Consider the following 20,256-nt stretch of genomic DNA (forward strand, 5'->3'; position numbering starts at 1 on the left):
TAAAACAATCTTTCCATTGCAGATTTTGATAATTTACGATTGCGTGAGCATCCTCCTCACTGTGTGTAATAGTTTGTTTGTATCTTGGTTCATTGAATGTAGGGTATGGCTTTCCGGGTATGCATTGCTGCTGTAGAGCCTTTGTTTATTTCTTAAACCTGGTGTATATATTGCTCAGAATCAGGCCCTTGACAGAAATGGCGGAATTGTAGCTCACAGTAAAATCTCCATGCATATAGTTAAATTATGGAACTCACTACCACAAGGTGTAGTGATGGCCACCCATTTGGATGGCTTTAAAAGGGGGTTGGATAAATTCCTGGAGGCAAAGGCTATCAATGGCTACTAGCCCTGATGGTTGTGGGCTATCTCCAGTATTCGAGGCAGTAAGCCTGTGTGCACCAGTTGCTGGGGAACGTGGGTGGGAGGGTGCTGTTGAACCATGTCCTGCCTTGTTGGTCCCTGGCCGATGGCTGGTCGGCCACTGTGTGGACAGAGTGCTGGGCTAGATGGAGCCTTGGGCCATAGCTAGACCTAAGGTTTATCCTGGGATCATCCAGGGTTCACCCCTGCCTGAGCACTGGATCCCCTGTGTGTCACCTAGGCCACAGCTAGACCTAAGGTTTATCCTGGGATCATCCAGGGTTCACCCCTGCCTGAGCACTGGATCCCCTGTGTGTCACCTAGGCCACAGCTAGACCTAAGGTTTATCCTGGGATCATCCAGGGTTCGCCCCTGCCTGAGCACTGGATCCCCTGTGTGTCACCTAGATGAACAGGTTTGACCCCTGGACGATCCAGGGATAAACCTTAGGTCTAGCTACGGCCTTGGTCTGATTCAACATGGCACTTCTTATGTTCTTACTAGCACAGCAAACAGAAAGATTTATCATAACCTTGATAGGCTAGCTTACTACAGGCAGGAAATTTAGTAAATTCATTAATAATCCTCCTCCTCCTGTTCTGCAGGCCTACAATTTAAAATGAGTTCACATGGGGGGGGGAACATTGAAAATATTGTACCCCATAATCTGAAGTGTGCATTGAGTTGGGCCAGCTCATTGATTTTCTGCCCACCCCCCTTTAATAGCAATTTGTGCAAATTGCGGTTCCAGTTTGTACAATTATGGCCATAATTACTTTAATTTGTGTGGGCACAATTTTCGTAAATTAAGCAAATTATGGCTGGAATTTAAGATTTCAGTTATGACTTCAATTTCTTGATTTAAGATTTAAATTTCTTGAATTATGGCAATTTAAGAAAACAACAACAACCTCCCCTCCCCCCAAATCCATGGGCGGGCGTTTAGGGGGATGAGCTGCTGAAATCCTAGCCAACCTCACCCCCCCAGATGGATCTCTGGGACATTCCTAGATTTGACATGCTGTATTTGCGCCAGACATCTAGCTAGAGAAGAAGCAATGTGAGGAATCCCCTTTATTTGACTGAGGCCAAAGACTGTCATGGTGTGGATCACTCACTTATCTCATATCAATCATTTGGCACCTAAATATTTTCCCCCAAGAAACAAAAACAAAACAGCCCCCCCCCAAAAAAAACTTTAGCAAAACTTTCCTTCCTAGTTGTCTGGACAGATGCTTAACTCACCACAGGCGAATTGCTATTATTTACATGCCAAAATCAGTTGCTTAGCTCAGTGATCAGAGGAATGCACTCTGCACCTGCTCTAGGGCACTTGCATTTTCCCCATCCATCCTCTGTTCCAGCATCGAGCGCTGGCACAAATTAAACCTGTCTGTCCTTTTTCAATTTTGTATTTGAGATGGGAGAGAAAACACCAACAACAAGAAAAAGAAAAGGCAGGAGAAACTTACGAAAACCGAGCACAAGCACAAAATTGTTTATATCCTAGATTAAAGTTTAATTTTAGAGTTTAGCTGTAGGGTTAGAATTAGCTTTTGAGTGTGAGTTGCATAGAAGTTGCTGTAATTTGTTTTAAGGAGAAAGTCTTCAGGCAGCTGTGCATAAAATGAGTAGGATTCCTTATTCCCACGGTTGATTTTTGAATGGAAGTGCAATTATTTTCCCTCCCCCTTCTACCCAGAAGCGAATACTGAGCCAAAGATAATACCTTACATGCATATCAGCTTAGGGAACCTCTCTTGAAAATGTCTATTTATTGTTCACTGACTCCTCCTGATACAAAACCAGAGAAAAGACCCACGCAATATGGTGCATTAGCACTCTCTTTCGTTTGAATATTTTATCCATTTATTTAATTAATTCGGGAGCATTGTTAATCCTTACCACCTCCGAGCGTCGAAATCTCACGATGCGATCAAATGGGCAAAACAAATTACCGGAGTGAAAGGATGGAGTCTGTTAAAAATGTGGAGCGATATGTGCAGATGCCCACTTGAAATTCCCCCACCCTGTTTCTTGTTAGAACATTTCACTACAGTGGAGAGAACATTTCACTACATTTCTCCAAGGGGAGGAAAAACTCTCCCAGTTTTTCAGGGGTGGGGCCGCGGTTAGCGGTAGGTTGCATGGATGAAGAGCTGGAGTGACTTCAGGGGCATGGCTAGACCAGGGCCTGGAGGGGGAGGATCTCACGATATGGTGATTGCAAGATCCTCCCCCCCTCAGTGTACACATGGCATGCAATGTGCCGGGAGAAAGGGGACATTGTGCCTGCCATTTTGTTTTTTTACAGGAAAAGAGTGCATGAGCGCTTGAGCAAAAATAGTGTTTGTTTTTTAAAAAAAACGTCCCGCTTCCCCCCTTCCCTCCGATGCTTGGTTCTCGGCTTCTCGTGGTTACTCGCGAGGAGCCGGGAGAAAACCAGGATGGTAGCCCACACCTCCTGTGGTCTCGGGATGATCCTGAGACCGTGTGGAAAGTCAGGATTAAAGCTGTCCCGGTTATCCTGGGGAAAGGGAGGGATCATTCCTCTCTGCCCCTGGGATCCCCTCTGCATCATGGGATGATCCCGGGGTGATCCCCAGGATATCGCACCATCTAGCTGTGGCCAAAGAGGCTCTTATCAGTGGGTCCTCTTTGGGGTATGGACCCAAAAAAGGTCCAGTCCTGGGACAGTGCTATCTCCAGATTTTTGTGTGTATGTGGGGGTATGACCAAGATGACCTCAATGGACCAACATCCTTGAGTGCCTCCATCTCTTCTTTGGCTTTTTCATGACAGATGCTACTATGGGCCCATTCAGAAGATTCCCCATGGTGTTAAACATGGTGGTTAAGCCAGAAAGTCAGGCCGTGTTCAGAAGACACCTTAAACCATGGCTTTAACCATGGTGAATAAGGCTTTTTTTTGCTTTATCCACCATAGTTAAAGCAATGGTTTAAGGTGTCTTCTGAACACAGCCTGGCTTTGTAGCTTAACCACCATAGTTAAAGCCATGGTTTAAGGTGTCTTCTGAATGGGACCATCGGGTTCTTCCCAGGGTTTCCCTGCCATCAGAGGTGTGGCAGGTGGGTCCTGGGGAAAAGGCCTTTTCAGGATTGTACCTGGACTCTGGAATGCTCTCCTCAGAAGTTTGGGCACCAGGAGACCATTTTATTTCACCAGGCTTTTAACTCTTCACTCCAGCTTTTAACTCTTCTTATAATACAGCTTGTGTTTTATAGAACTATTGTGGAGGGACCCGAAACCATGGGTCCCTGTGGTTCGCTGAGTGGTGGTCACAGACTCTCAAGACACAATTTCTCTCTCTTTAGAAGGTTTATTACAAGCAGCGCTGCAGGGTGACAGTCTCAGAAGACCTGATGAACTGCCCAAGAATTTTAGGAAAGGCTAACATATTTATAGGGTCAGTTCCCCTTAGATACAATGGCAGAACTTTCCCACCAATCATAATACAGCTCTGTAATACAAGAACCAATGAGAAGCAAAGCATTTAGGCATGTACAGAGTTTAAGTACTTCTCTGACTAGATATATGGGTATTGCAACAGCTACAGGAAATACATCTCCATCTGTTTCTTTTTTCCGGTTATCTTGCCTTGCAGTCATTTTACTCCACCCTCCAACTGCTGGAGTGGACACCGCCTGTCTTGTGACATGGTTTCAGCATCAGCTTAATCGTGAAAGCAATTTCAGCATTAAAACTATGTTTTAAAGAAGCAGGAAGCCATGAACTTTATGGTTTATATAGCTAATGATTTATAGAGCTATTTTCCTATACTTATGGGCATAGAAAAGAATCATCCAGCTTGATTTCCTTGACACCATAGAATAGTAGAGTTGGAAGGGGCCTAAAAGGCCATCAAGTCCAACCCTTGCTCAATGCAGGAATCCAACCTAAAGCATGCCTGACAGATGCTTGTCCAGCTGCCTCTTGAAGTCCTCTAGTGTGGGAGAGTCCACCACCTCCCTAGGTAACTGGTTATGTCTTGTAGAGATTTGCTGTTGAACTCAATGGGACTTTCTTTTTAGTAGACATGCTAGGACTGCACTGTTAACCTATGGAGATGTTTGATTCTATGTTTTTGTGCTTGTACAGCCTTTTGATCAGTGGAGGCTGGTGGCTCAGGTGTCAGTGGGGTGGTGAATCCACTCTGGGTTTCTGTCTCCTTTAGAGTCAGGAACTCTAAAGGAGCTCTCCAGAATGCTTCACACAGGAGCCAAATGGCAACAGATGTTTACAAATGGCTGAAGAGAGGCCTTTTACATATCAGTGGGTTTTATTATTATTATTTTTAAGAGGGTTGCTGGGAGCTTCCATCCACCTGGCAAATGAAATTGGTGTTTAGGCCCCAAGTTAGAACCATACCTGTATCCTTATCACAATGATGCTTATCAGAGTGGACAAAGCACACCAGTCACACTGCAATAATGCATTTGCAGCAGTATATTTGATATAGGTGGAGTTGTATGTGCAGGTGGTACGTAACATAATTTGCTTTCAATAGTAGGGATGTTTAAGAAATGTGTTCAGTTCACATTTTAATAAAATTCACAATTCCTGAACTGAAATATACAGTTTGACACTGAAATCTGTACATTTCTCAAGTTTGTAATGCAGTCCGCAAGAAGAAGAAGAAAATGCTCACAAAGAATGAGTACATTTGAAACAGTGGGAACAAAAACACGTATCTTTTTTAACACCCCCCCACTCCATGTTATTCAGTAAAAGCGCTTTGAAAATTGTGTATATTTGAAAATGGGCACACAAAATGCATACATTAGTGTGTGTGTGTGGGAAGCATATGAAATAGTTATTTTTTCTGAGCAGACATGAACAGATTTTCATGGGAATGAAAAAAAAGCACATTGCAATCTGATGCATTACCAAGACGAAACAAATTTAGTATTGGTAAAATGTGAATCTGAGCAATGATTTGCTCAACCTGAATACTTATATCAACACTAACAATACACATTCATATATGACAGTCCTGTAAGGTAGACCAGTATTATTGTTAGGGCTGTGCACGGACCACCCGAACTGCTTTGTGGCCCGATCCAGAACTTCTGGATCAGGCCGGAACCGCTTCAGGTCGATCCGACCCTCCCCCGCTCCACTCGGTGGAACAAGATCCAGAGGGGCGGATCGATATTTTGCCCCCTTCCCTACTTACTTGCCTCTGCGGTGGATGGCGGAGGCAGGTAAGTGGGGAAGGGTGGACAAAATGGGGGCTGAATAAGCCCCCTCTTACCTGGCTCCTCTGCCATCGCTGCATGGACTGTGGTGGCGGAGCCAGGTAAGCACCCACCCCTCCCCCTTACTTGCCTGCACCCTCCCCCTCCCCCTTACTTGCCTTACTTGTCTGGTGCCGGCCTCAAAGTGGAAGCAGGCCACAGCCTGCTTCCATTTTCAGTCCTGGGCCTCAGTTGAAGCCTAAACCGGACTGCGATGGACACAGGTAAGCCCCCGGCCCCCGACCCCTTACCTGGCTCTGCCGCCACCGCCGCACAGACTGCACAGCGGCACCAGGTGAGCCCCCCCCACTTACCGGCGTTCAGAGCTTCAGATGGAGGCGAACTGCTTCGCCTCGAACCGCAGTTCCGACCTGATTCGGATCTGCCTTTGGCAGAGGCGAATCGAGCCGCTCCGCTCCCACTTCTACAACCCAAAATGGAGTGGAGCACAGCCCTAATTATTGTCCCCATATTATACATTGAGGCCTTACGCTCAGAGACAACCTAAAGCCTCCTAAACAATTCATAACTGAGGTGAGGTTGTCCTAGTGGCCCTCATCTCCATCTCTTGACTACTGTGTTATATCAACATAAATCTCTATTTCCAAGATAAAATGAAGAAAACAAAAATATCCTGTCTAATTTTACATGAGTATGTGATTTGTCAATGGCTAATTTTAGAATCATCTACTAAAATATATGTATATTTATGTACTGGTAGGCATAGATGGATATAGAAATGCATTCACTGACTGTATTAAGTTTCAATTCCACAGATTTTCCCACAGGAAATGGCATGATGGGTAGGTGTGGAAAGGTTGACATATTTATATGAGAAGTGGTTGTGTGATATATGTGGCCCTCCCCATCCCTGATTATTGATGCCAATCACATCTTATCAGCTGCTAGAAGAATTTAACAATCAATATCCTCAGAATATTCATTTAACCTATGAAGCAAAGGTGAACCTCTGCATCCCACTGTGGAATGTCACGGCCAAGAAGAAGAAGAAGAAGAAGAAGAAGAAGAAGAAGAAGAAGAAGAAGAAGAAGAAGAAGAGCCTGCCATCTTCCAGGGCCAGACTGATATATACGCACTTCAAGCAAACTTATATAGTCAGAGTTGGATACATTGTTCCCACCCCACCTGAGTAAAGGCATGCCTGCTGGCACCGCTAGGCATGACCCCTGCCATGGTCCACCCCTATAGCCACCGGAGGGAAGGATCTGTCCACTCCATCCAACTTAGATGGAGCTGTCTCATGTCCAAAGGGAGGAGACGGCCTAAAACTTGGCCTGCTAATCTTCCCTGGCTTCAAACTTTATTTTTTTTAAACATTGGTTTCCACCCCCACCCCCATATTTAAAGCTTGATTATTTTTTTAAAATGTCTGAAAAATATGACTGTTGTATGGTTAGAAACTGTTCGCTGCAGAGCTGAATCATGATGTGAAGTTTGACTGAAATCGATCAAACTGTACTGAAGTAGTAAATCTTTAAAGAAATTTAATTTATCACTTTTGGATTCAAGTTGGTGGTCAACATTTTCATTATGGCTTAAAACCATCACAAATAGAGGTAAAACAAATCCTACGAGCCTTATAACTTGGAGGAGGAGGAAGAGAAGGAGGAGGAGAAGGAGGAGGATATAGGCCTTAGATTGTCCCTGGATCACACAGGGGGTCACGGGATCAGGGAGGGATCATCCCTCCCTTGCCCCAGGATCTTGCCCTCCACTTTGGGCCTGCTTTTTCTGCGGTCACGGACTGAGCCCAAGACCGCGGAACGTGTGGCCCATTGCCGCGGCTTGACCTAGCTCAGAGCCGGGAGTTGCTCAGAGCAACTCGCTCAGAGTTACTCGCTCAGAGCCGGGAGCTGCGTCCATCAGGGGTAGGGTGGGGGGAGTGGGGAAATTAATTTAAAATAAAAAAACCCCTTACCTTTGCATAAGACCGTTCGTACGCTCTGTCTTCTTTTAAAAATAAAAAAATGGTGGGCGCGACGCCTCTCCTCCTGAGGTCGTCGCGCCTTACGTGTAAACAGAGGAGGGATCTCACGTTTATCACAACGCGAGATCTTCCCTCCTCCGTCGTGGGATAGAAGGTAGGTCTTGCTAAGGCCATAGTCTCAGGCAGAGAGCACCAGAAATAGATCATGCCATCTCTACCTCCTATGCAAAGAGTGCTCTTTGTGTCCTTTATGACCTGAAAACTGGCAGGTATGAGTGTGGCTTGCAAGAATTTATGGCATATTGGGAAAGGGGCATTCCCTAGGGAGGTGGTGGGCTCTCCCACACTAGAGGCCTTCAAGAGGCAGCTGGACAAGCATCTGTCAGGGATGCTTTAGGGTGGATTCCTGCATTGAGCAGGGGGTTAGACTCGATGGCCTTGTAGGCCCCTTCCAACTCTGCTGTTCTATGATTCTATGATTCTTGCAGGGTAAGTTCAATCTTTAGGCTGAGTGCAGTGGATTACTCAGAGCGGACATAGGAAGCTGCCTTATATGGAGTCAAAGCCATTGGTCTGTCTAGTTCAGTATTGTTGACTCTGATTGGCAGCAGAGACAGGCATTTTTCCAGCCCCACCAGGAGATGCCGGGGACTGAACTTGACGGAGCCCATGATTTGCAGGAAGAAGGAACCATTGAGCCACGGCTCTTCCCCAGGCACCACGAGGCCTCAAATGTTTATGACAAGGGAGTTGGGTACCGTTTGGCTATTCCACGTCAGGTGCCAAAACATCTTGGATGTTCTGTCGAGACATTTCGGCTCCGATTGTCCCTTTCTTGGAGAACTTCTGTCTTTCATCCATCTCATTACATTTATTTATTTATTTATTTATTTATTTATTACATTTCTATACCGCCCAATAGCCGGAGCTCTCTGGGCAGTTCACAAAAATTGAAAACATTCAAAGTATAAAACAACAGTATAAAACCATAATATAAAATATAAAAGCTCAACCAGATAAAAACAGCAGCAATGCAAAATTACAAATCTAAAACACCAAGTTAAAATTTATTTATAGACTGTTAAAATGCTGGGAGAATAAAAAGGTCTTCACCTGGCGTCTAAAGGCATATAATGTAGGTGCCAAGCGAACCTCCTTAGAGAGGTCATTCCACAGCCGGAATGACCTCTCACAGCAGAGAAGGCCTTGCTCCTCCTGGTAGCCCCCTGCCTCACTTCCTTCGGCAGGGGCTCGCGGAGAAGGACCCCTGAGGATGACCTTAGGGTCCGGGTAGGTACATACAGGAGGAGGCATTCCTTCATATAGCCTGGCTCCAAGCCGTTTAGGGCTTTAAAAGTTAATACCAGAACTTTGAATCGGGCCTGGACCTGGACTGGCAGCCAATGAAGCTGGAAAAGGACTGGCGTGATGTGGTCTCATCAGAGGCCTTGCTTCATGCATTACTGCCATCTGATGTGTAAGCGGCTACATCAGACCGCTACAGTTCCTCTGGAGAGAGGTTTTCCTTGGCTCCCTTGTTACTAGGATTCAGACAACCAATGGAAGCATTTCCCACCCAGCTTAATTGCCATGTAGTAGGGTGACCATATTTTGGAAACCAAAAAGGAGGACAACATGGTCGCCCCCAAGGGGGCGTGTCCAGCACCAAGGGGGCATGCCCACCCGAACATAGCCTTGGTCACATGTCTGATTTTACAGCACACATTTAAGACAAATCTGTTCTACCTAACATCTTAATGTTAAAATCACTGAAATAAAGAACAAGTGAGAGATTCAATGTATCTGAAATTAACTTCACTCACTCCTACTTTTGTAGGTTTTGCTGTACTTTGAAGCTTTTGCTATACTCTGTGTGTTACATTCTCCCCTTCCCTCAAATATCTTTTCTGACTGTATCTTCACTCATTGCAAGCTGCTGTTGTTGTTAACAGGGTTTGCTACTGCCCCCAGATCTGTTTCAAATTTGGTACAGCTAAAGAACTACCTAAAAGCTTTCATAGTGCCAACTTTCAGCTCTTTATCTTTAAAAATGACAGTTTAAAAAATAATAATTTTAAAACCTCATTTTTAAAAAAAATCCTAAAAAATCAATGGATGAACAGATCTGTTTCAAATTTGGTGTGGCTAAAGCTCTACCTAAATCCTTTCATGGCGCAAAGTTTCATCTCTTTATCTTTAAAAATGATGATTTAAAAAAATAATAATTTTAAAACCTCAATTTTTAAAAAAATCCTAAAAAATCAATGAATGGACAGATCTGTTTCAAATTGGGTGTGGCTAATGCGCTACCTAAATCCTTTCATGGCGCAAAGTTTCATCTTGTTATCTTTAAAAATGATGATTTAAAAAATAATAATTTTAAAACCTCAATTTTTTAAAAAAAATCCTAAAAAATCAATGGATGAACGGATCTATTTCAAATTTGGGATGACTAAAGCACTTCCTAAGAGCTACCATTGTGCCAAGTTTCATGTCTTTATCTTAAAAAATGACGGAGTTATAAGCATTTTTGTTAATTCCCATTAGAGCTGCTCTTTGGGAAAAAAAAACTGGATTTCCCCTCCCCCTCCCGGATTTGCCATAAAAAACCCGGGCAAATCCAGTCAAATCCGGTCATATGGTCACCCTACATGTAGTGATGGATTTTTCCTGTGTGTGTGTGTGTGTGTGTGTGTGTGTTAAACCTTCCCCTTCCCAGCTCCAGTCCCCCTTGAAAATCATCCCCTGCATGGCAATTAAACAGAGAAAAAAACCTCTTCCATTGGACACTCAGGGCATTGGAAAATATATTCAGAGCTCATGGACCCCAAGCCTGGCAATGCACCTGGACGTGAGCCACTGAGAATTTTCAGGATAATCAAGAACATAGGAAGCACCTTATACCATATTTTATATTTTTTAAAAAGTCGTACGTATATTTTGCCTGAGCGGGAACATTTGGATTTGGCTCCATTTTTATTTTATTTTACTTTTAGGTGGAATTTGGCAACCCTGACCCTATCCTTCCTTGGTCCTCTGCCTCGCTTTCTTGCAGCCCTGCTGCATTTGCTCACGCCTTTCTCAAAGTATGCTCCTGTCATTTACGCCGACGAGATACTTCGCCGGTTGGTCACAGGCCGAGGCTTGCTGCTGTGTTCTTTGGCAGCCTGGTGGGCGTAGTTCGGGCCAGGTGGTGTGTGAGAAACAGGGACGCGTCAGTTGTCTTGTTTTGACTTGCAGATCTGGTTCAGGTTGTTCTAAACTGAGGCCCATCTTTGGAATCCCGGAGATTGCCTGGATTAGAGACTGTAAAACAGGGATTCCCAAATTGGGATTGGAGACCTCCCAAGGGTTTATAGACCTGAGCCCTCGTCTTTCTCATTGCGAGGGACACTAGAGACGTGGCAGTTTCCCCTCTCCTTCCTAAACGATGGGGAGCATGAACTTTGCCCTTGTCTCTGCAAAAAATCTTTCTGAACAAGGTAAAAAACAATGAACGTGGACATGAAAGAGACTCTGTGGCGCAGGGCCAAGCGTGTCAGGCATGTTTAATGGAAGCCCCAGTTCAAATTCCCTGTTCAGCCGCCAAGATCATAGGGTGGCCTTGGGCTGCAGATGTGCAAAAAGCCCTGAGAAATGTCACTTGGGTTATTAAGACTCTTCTCACTCCCCTCAGAACTCTTCAGAATGTTTCATGTTCTACGAAACCACCGACTTTTGGAAACACAAAACCATCGGGCATGGTGTCAGCAGCCAGTGTAGCCCAATAACTGCTGGGAAGCACACGCCCGCGGGAGGGGGGCACTTGTGCTCTGGCACCTGGAGACCCTGATGTCATAGATGGATGGAGTACGATTCTTCAGGGACCCAGGAAATTGTAAAGAAGAGGTCTAAGTGGACTTTGATCATCCGGGCACTCTCTGGGCTGTCCAGTAGCAGTTTAGGGAGCATAGATAGAGGTGAGTCTGTCCATGCCTAAGTGTGGCGTAGTGAGAGCCAGTGTGGCGTAGTGGCTAAAGTGTTGGACTGGGAGTCGGGAGATCTGGGTTCTGGGTTCACTCAGCCACGGAAGCTCACTGGGTGACTTTGGGCCAGTCACAGACTCTCAGACCGACACACCTCACAGGGTTGTTGTTGTGAGGATAAAATGGAGAGGAGGAGGATTATGTATGATGCAATAAGTAAGTAAGTAAATAAATAAAAGGGAAAGAAGAATGGTGATTTATTTATTTATTTATTGCATTTTTATACCTTCCAGTAGCCGAAGCTCTCTGGGCGGTTTACAAAAATTTAAACCATAGAAACCATTCAAAATAGAAAACAAACAGTATAAAAGCATAATGTAAAATACAATATACAAACACAGCCAGCATAAAATCAAGCAGCAACGCAGAAATTAATACGAATTTAAAATATAAATTTAAAACAGCAAAGTTAAAATTAAGTTGCTAGACTGTGAAAATGCTGAGAAAATAAAAAGCTGTTCACCTGGCATCTAAAAGAGTATAGTGTTGGTGTCAGGCAAACCTCTCTAGGGAGCTCATTCCACAGCCGGGGTGCCACAGCAGAGAAGGCCCTCCTCCATGGTGATTGGAAATGGAGTTGTGGTGGGGAAGAGAATTCCTAAGCCAAGTAGTTCATTTCAGAGGGGGAGCACTTCACATTGCCAGATTAGGCAACTCTCGGTCCGATCAAGCAGCGCTCTCACGTTCTGAAGAGACGATTCTCCACCTTCGTCTTAGTTCGGGCACTCTGCTTTTTAGACACTGTTGTCACCTATTCACAGTGCTCTGCTGGAAAGGATATCCTGTATTAGGTTAGCCCAGCTAGTCGAAATGTTTAGTAGAACTATTTAATCAGAAAATCAATAGCAAGTACTTCTCGGCTGGTTTCTTCAACAGAGGACAAGAGGAAGTAAAAATGGAGGCTTTTTCATATGGAAAGGAAGACAAGAAAGAAAGTATACTGGACTTAGTCTGACTTTGAAAAGGGAATGGAAGAGAATAAAGGGTAAAGCAAGGACATGCTCTGCTGCCTACTGAGAATTGTGGGGTGTTAGATGGTTGTTGTCACGGGGGCAATGTACCCCTATAAAGCAACTGTGACTAGGCCCTTGTTTAGTGGCATATTCTGAGGTCTTGAACTTGATTTATGGCTGTCAGCTTCTCCCTCACTGTGTTCTGACAAGTTCTGCAGCCAGTAGTATAAACTTGTTCAAGCTTGAAGTGACATTTCTGTGCTGCTAGGGTTCCCCCTCCTCCCCTCCTCTTCCACGTTCCTCAGCAAAGAAACCCTTCCAGGCCTCTGGCCTGTCCTTCTGCGGGATGGAAACAGCGCACCTCAGCCTGGAACCTGGGCCTGCAAGACGTGCCCAGAGCCTCACTTCTGGGAGTGAACGGGGGTCATTTTGAGGAGCATAGTTTAATCAGCCATCTTTGCCACAAGCTAATAGGGCTCCAACTGCCCATTTAAAAGTAGCTCCAGGCACCATCTATGGGTCTAGCCCCATTCTATCCTCTCTACCACCCTTACGGGAGCTTAAATTGAGAGCTAGGGCTTTGCTAGACGGCAGGTTTGTTCCTTTGTGTCCAAATGACGCACAGAGGATCCTGGGTTCAGGCAAGGCTCAAACTGCCCTGGCCCCGGGCTAACTGGCACCACTTTTGGCCCGGTTTTTCCCGCGGTCTCGGGCTCAGCCCAAGACCGCGGGCATGGAGACCATTCTGCCGCTTTTCACAGCTACCGCATTTACACGTGAGTAGCTGGGGAAAGCTGCGGATGGGGCGCAGTGCTCCCGCTGCCACTGATGTCCCCAGCCGCTGTTTCCCACCGTCGCCATGTCCTCCGGCCTTTGATGTGGCTGGGGACATCAGTGGTGGCAGGAAATGGCGGCTGGGGACATCGGCGGCGGGGGGAAATGGTGGCTGGGGACATCGGCGGAAGCAGGAAATCGTGCCTGCGGACATTGAGGGGGGGATCGGAGGCCAGGGGAGGTCATGGGGGGAGGAAATCGGGGGAAGGGGGAGCAGGGGACCCAATTTTGTTTCAAAAAACCCTACCTGGAGCTGTGATGCGCTCCTGCCCACGCAGCCCCTTTAGAATCTTAGAATCATAGAAAAGCAGAGTTGGAAGGGGCCTACAAGGCCATCGAGTCCAATCCCTTGCTCAATGCAGGAATCCACCCTAAAGCATCCCTGACAGATGGTTATCCAGCTGCCTTAACTGCACTTAAATATGGTGGACACAACGGGGCTTTCCTAGACCCTGTCGCATCTGCCGTGTAGACGGGGCCGACAGACCGCGCTACTTCTAGTGCGGCCTGGCCCCTCTACAGGCCCGGATTCTACGGTAGGTCTAGCAAGGCCCCTAGTGACTCAAACCAGTGAGGATTATGGCTGGAGGGGGATTTGAACTCAGCGTTGCTTCTGCAGTAGTATTTTCTCTGGTGTTGCCATCTACTGGTCACTCACTTTCTATGGAGCTGTCTTGCTATAGCTAGATCAGGCTCCAGCCTGGGGCCAAATATGGGGCAAATCCATTTAGCAACATCAGCAGGCAGGCAAAAGGCCAGACCACTGATTTATTAGTGAAGCAAAAGCACAGTCCAAAAGCAGGTTTTACCAGGGATCGGGTGATCAGCAGCACAAGAGTTCAGTCCAAGATGTTTCAAGGTATTGGGAGCTAAAATAAGGGCGTTGTTCCAGCAGCTAGCCAGTCTCAAATGAAGGCCTGTATAGCCCAGTATCTCAGCTGCAAGCCATTAGTCAAAGCTTGAGAGCCTCCCTATTTCTGAGGAGACCATTGCTCTTGAGTAGACATTTATTCTCAAGAAGTTCAGTTGTTTTGGGCCTTGGGGCCTGTGCTTCACTTCTGAGTAGCAGCCTGTGCCTGCACCTTCTGGCACTGGCTTTATCTCAAGCTGGGTGGTTGCTCAGTTTCTTCCTCTGACACCACAGGTGAGGCATGTTCCTCAGGGCACCTGGCCATGGGCTCCTCAGGGTCCATCACTATTGAGGGGCCAGTGTAGCTTCCCTATAGGGCGAAGTATAAAGTGTTGGTTATTACCTTTAAAGCCCTACATGGTTCGGGCCCAGGTCACCTGCGGGATCACCTTCTCCCATACATTCTGCCCTGCACACTCAGGTTCTCTGGGAAGAATTTACTTCAGTCAGCAAAAACTAGGCTGACAACCATTACCGAGAGGACCTTCCCTTCTGCTGCTCCCAGACTGGAATGGACTGCTGGTAGAGATTCGCTAACTTAACAGTCTTCCCGAATTTAAAAAAAGCTATAAAGACTGATCTCTTCCGTCAGGTCTACTGAGTAGAATTTTAACATGTCTGGCTGTTATTTTAATAATGTATTAGTTTTATATGTTTTTAATCAGTTTTATGTATTTTATAGAATTTTTGTATTTGATGTTGTTCCCCGCCTTGATCCAGAGGGAGAGGTGGGTAAGAAATAAATAAACAAACTTCTTCTTCTTCTTCTTCTTCTTCTTCTTCTTCTTCTTCTTCTTCTTCTTCTTCTTCTTCTTCTTCTTCTTCTTCTTCTTCTTTTTCTTCCTCCTCCTCCTCCTCCTCCTCCTGCAGGGGGATGGGGGGTCGCTAGGGTGACCATATGAAAAGGAGGACAGGGCTCCTGTATCTTTAACAGTTGCATAGAAAAGGGAATTTCAGCAGGTGTCATTTGTATGCATGTCACACCTAGTGAAATTTCCTCTTCATCGCAACAGTTAAAGCTGCAGGAGCTATACTGCAGCTATACTGTGACCAGATTTAAAAGAGGGCAGGGCACCTGCAGCTTTAACTGTTGTGATGAAGAGGAAATTTCACCAGGTTCCCCATATATACAAATGACACCTGCTGAAATTCCCTTTGCAATACAACTGTTAAAGATACAGGAGCCCTGTCCTCCTTTTCTTAGGGTCACCCTAGGGTAGCACTAGCTTCAGATGAGTCCACATGGCCTTCAGACTCTGCATACACAGGTTCTTCATCTGAAGAGTCATCCTGGCCTGGGTCTTGGTCAGGCATGATAGGAACATCCCCATGATGTCACTGTTAGCCTGTTACACTCCTGTGTTTTCTGAGGAAACGTCCAGCCCCTTTAGTTTTCCAGATCTGGCATGATTTTGTTGTTGCTGGGATAAAATGCAACTGCCATAGCAGCCTATCCAGTGTGGACAGGTAAAGGAACGTTCATGGCTTTTCTGGGGCTGGTATGCCTTTGGGTTGCCCACTCTAAGAAAGGACCTTTGCTGAGTGAAACTCATGAGTAGACGGTCCAGAAGGATCTTCACTGCAGGGAAGGGCATTGCTGGTCTATCAAATGCTGATTGGAACCTCCACTTTAATTTAACTTCCAGTAGTTGAGTAGTGCTTTGGTGTGGCATGTTTTAGCTAGAGCTGTGCACAAATGGCCTCTTGGAGTTCTTCTCTGTGGCCAGAGAAACTGAGGGGATAATTTCACTGAATTTCTCTAGGAGGGAATCTACATGTCGTTGTGAGGGCGCTTACATGCGCCCCCAGTGCGCCCCCACAACGACTGTGTAGACCGAGAAAGAAGAGACCGAGGAAGAGGGGGAGGTGGCGGCGGCTGGGGAACAGCCGCGTCCTTGCCGCTGCCACCTCCCCGCCGGCCTCCTGCTGCCGGGCTAAGAGCCACCCAGGTCAGAGAGCTCGGCGGAAGCGGAAGCCAAGCTCTCCGACCCGGGTGGCTCTTACCCCGGCAGCAGGAGGCCGGCGGGGAGGCGGTGGCGGCGGCAAGGACGCGGCCGGTTCCCCAGCCTCCTCCTCCTCCTCCTCCTCTTCCTCCGTCTCTTCTTTCTTGGTCTACACAGTCGTTGTGGGGGCGCACTGGGGGCGCATGTAAGCGCCCTCACAACGACGTGTAGATTCCATCTAGGTTTCTCACATGTAGGGCTTTTCACCAGCAGGAGTTGAAATATGCCTACTTTCTCTCTTATTTTGGTAAGGTTCCTCCCCTGCTGGAACATCATCAGCTGTGATGGCAGGCTGGGCCCCCATTTTGCATTCTCCATCATACAGGTGTGTGGGCAGGCAATGTCGTGTGTAGCTTCAGTGAAGAAGTGGAGCCAAAATATGTCCTCCAAGCTCCTGAGGGGTTTCTTTCCCCACGAAAGAGGCTTCCGTTGTTCTGCCTCATTCTCAAGGTGTTTTATCATTTATTTCTGTGGCGTTTTTGAGCTTTGCTAATCACTGCAAGGTAGCCGAGGGTTCTCTGTGTGTTTTCTTTCTATTACACATCTCCCCATTTATCTTGAAATGGGAAGCTGCCCTGCGCTTCCTGATCGGAAGACGTCCTGTAGGAGGAATTAACTCATCATGGTCTTTACTCGAAGTGCAGGAAGCCAGTGGGGCTAATAGGTTACTGGTGATATTATTGTACAATGGAAGACAGGACTGCTTAGCTTGGAAAGAAGGTGAGCAAAGGGGGGACATGATAGGAGTGTACAACATTATGCATGGTGTGGAGAATGTGAATAGGGAGACACTTTTGTCCCTTTCTCAAAATACTGGAACCCATTGGGGGTCAGCATGAAGCTGATTGGTGGGAGATACAGAAAAAATAAAAGGAAGTACTTCTTCACATAGTACATAGGTAAACCATGGAATCCATAACCACAAGATGTGTTGATGGCTACCAATTTGGATGGCTTTAAAAAGGGGTTGGATAAATCCCTGGAGGAGAAGGCTATCAATGGCTACTAGTCCTGATGGCTATGTGCTACCTCCATTATCAGAGGCAGTAAGCCTGTGTGCACCAGTTGCTGGGGAATGTGGGTGGGAAAAGTGCTATTTCATAGAATCATAGAACAGCAGAGTTGGAAGGGACCTACAAGGCCATCGCATCCAACCCCCTGCTCAGTGCAGGAATCCACCCTAAAGCATCCCTGACAGATGGTTGTCCAGCTGCCTCTTGAAGGCCTCTAGTGTGGGAGAGCCCACAACCTCCCTAGGTAACTGGTTCCATTGTCGTACTGCTCTAACAGTCAGGAAGTTTTTCTGAATCTGACTTCCTGTAACTTGAGCCCGTTATTCTGTGTCCTGCAATCTGGGAGGATCGAGAAGAGATCCTGGCCCTCCTCTGTGTGACAACCTTTTAAGTATTTGAAGAATGCTATCATGTCTCCCCTCCGTCTTCTCTTCTCCAGGCTAAACATGCCCAGTTCTTTCAGTCTCTCTTCATAGGGCTTTGTTTCCAGACCCCTTATCGTCCTGGTTGCCCTCCTCTGAACACGCTCCAGCTTGTCTGCATCCTTCTTGAATTGTGGAGCCCAGAACTGGACGCAATACTCTAGATGGGGCCTAACCAGGCCGAATACAGAGGAACCAGTACCTCCCGGGATTTGGAAGCTGTACTTGTATTAATGCAGCCCAAAATAGCATTTGCCTTTCTTGCAGCCATATCACACTGTTGGCTCATATTCAGCTTGTGATCTACAACAATTCCAAGGTGCTTCTCGTTTGTAGTATTGCTGAGTCAAGTATCCCCCATCTTGTAACTGTGCATTTGGTTTCTGTTTCCTAGATGTAGAACTTGGCATTTATCCCTATTAAATTTCATTCTGAGTTACTATCATTTAAATAGAAATACAACACATCTCACCCTAAAGTTCATCACTACACACACACACTTACACATACATCGCAGAGCTGGAAAAAAGTGCAGAAAAGGGCAACTAAAATGATCAAGGGGCTGGAGCATCTCCCCTATGAGGGAAGGTTACAACAGCTGGGATTGTTTAGCTTGGAAAAAAGGAGGCTTAAGGGAGACAGGATAGAGATGTACAAAACTTTGCATCAAGGTGTAGATAAGGAGACATTTTGCTCCCTCTCCCATAATAGTAGAACCCAATGGGGTCATCGCATGAAGCTGATGGGTGCAAGATAAAAGGAAGGACTTCTTCACACAACACATAGTTAAACTATAGAATTCACTACCACAAGATGTAGTGATGCCCCCCAGTTTGGACGGCTTTAAAAGTGGGTTGGATAAATTCCTGGAGGAGAAGGCTGTCAATGGCTACGAGTTCTGATAGCTACAGTATGTGCTACCTCTGTTAGCCCCGTGTTACCCATGACTGGTTTAGACAATACTGAGTGAGGTGGAAGCCATGGAAGCAGCTCCCTATGGATTCATCCCAAATCTCCATGGTTCAAATTTGGCATGCTAGATACAATAGCTTAGGGTGCAATCCTGTGCATATTTAGACAGAAAAAGGTCCCACAACTTCCAGCATCCCCAAGCCAGACTTTTTTTTTCTATCTAAACTTGCATAGGATTGTGTCTTTGCTGGGTTCCTCCCACCCTGCTGTTTGCCACTTATCCATACTGTACTCCTGTGGCCGTAGCTAGACCTAAGGTTTATCCCAGGATTGTCCTGGGGTCAATCCTGTTCATCTAAGTGCCACACAGGGCATCCAGCGCTCAGGCAGGGATGAACCTGGGATGATCCTGGGATAAACCTTAGGTCTAGCTACGGCCTGAGTTGCCATATAGGATCTGAGAGTACCAGTGCTGGTTTTACTCTGGGATCCCTTCCCTGACATGAGGAAGATGAGGATGACGATGAAGACAATTTTGACCTTTAATTCCCAGAGATTCTGTTGAAGTATAATCATGTGCAAAGATTTGGCACGCTAGACGTGCAACAGTTCAGACATATAAAGATGTGACACCTGCCCTATAAAACTGACATCACAGAAGAAGGAGCAGTTTTTAAAAGGCCATATTAAACTTTGTTCAATGGGGAGGAATGGTGTTGCTGTCCTCCTCCCCAGGCTTGTAAAACCGAGGCCTGGTTGCTGCAAATTGCAGTAAGCTTGCATTTTAATAACAGCAATGACAAATGCCTTCCAGGGTATTTGGAGCACTGCTGTTTCAGCGGTTTGTGTCCGGACAAGCAGCAGCCGAGCCATGGCAGAGGACAAGGTCTGCCCTCCAATGGGCCTTGGAGATGGACTGGGTGGGTTTGGAATGTATAGAACCAAAAGCCAGCATGGTGTAGTGGTTAGACTGGGCCTTGGCAGACCCGGGTTCTAGTTGCCACTCAGCCATGCAGCTCACTGGGTGACTTTGGACCAGTCACTGACTCTCAGGCTAACCTCCCTCACAGGCTTGTTGTGAGGATAAAATGGGAAAGGGGAAGATCATGTATGCCACCTTGGGCTCCTTGGAGGAAAGACAAGATATAAATGTAACAAATTAAATAATAATAAATAATAATTTAGCTCCCAAAGCTCTGATGAGGCCAACACCCTTTCCTGTAAATATCTTCTAAATAAGTGACTTAAAGCCAAAGAACCTTTACTTTAAATCTTTGTCTAAGCAGCTACATTGTCACCCTCCCTAGAGTAGGTCCTGGGGCGTTGATCCAGATCTGAACGCCCCCCCCCCCAAATACCAGATTTTATCCCAACCCAGAGAGTCCAGCTCCCTTTTAAAGCCACCCAAATTGGTGGCCCCCACCACACCTTGCAGTAGTGAATTCCATAGTTTAACTATGCACTGTGTGAAGAAGCCCTTCCTTGTATCTGCCCTAAATCTCCCACCAATCAGTTTCATGGGATGACCCCATTGGGTTCTAATATTTTGAGAGAGGGAGAAAAGTGTCTCCCTATCTACATTTTCCATCCCATGCATAATTTTGTACACCTCTGT

Source organism: Elgaria multicarinata, chromosome 4, assembly GCF_023053635.1.
Source record: "Elgaria multicarinata webbii isolate HBS135686 ecotype San Diego chromosome 4, rElgMul1.1.pri, whole genome shotgun sequence".
NCBI lineage: Eukaryota > Metazoa > Chordata > Lepidosauria > Squamata > Anguidae > Elgaria > Elgaria multicarinata.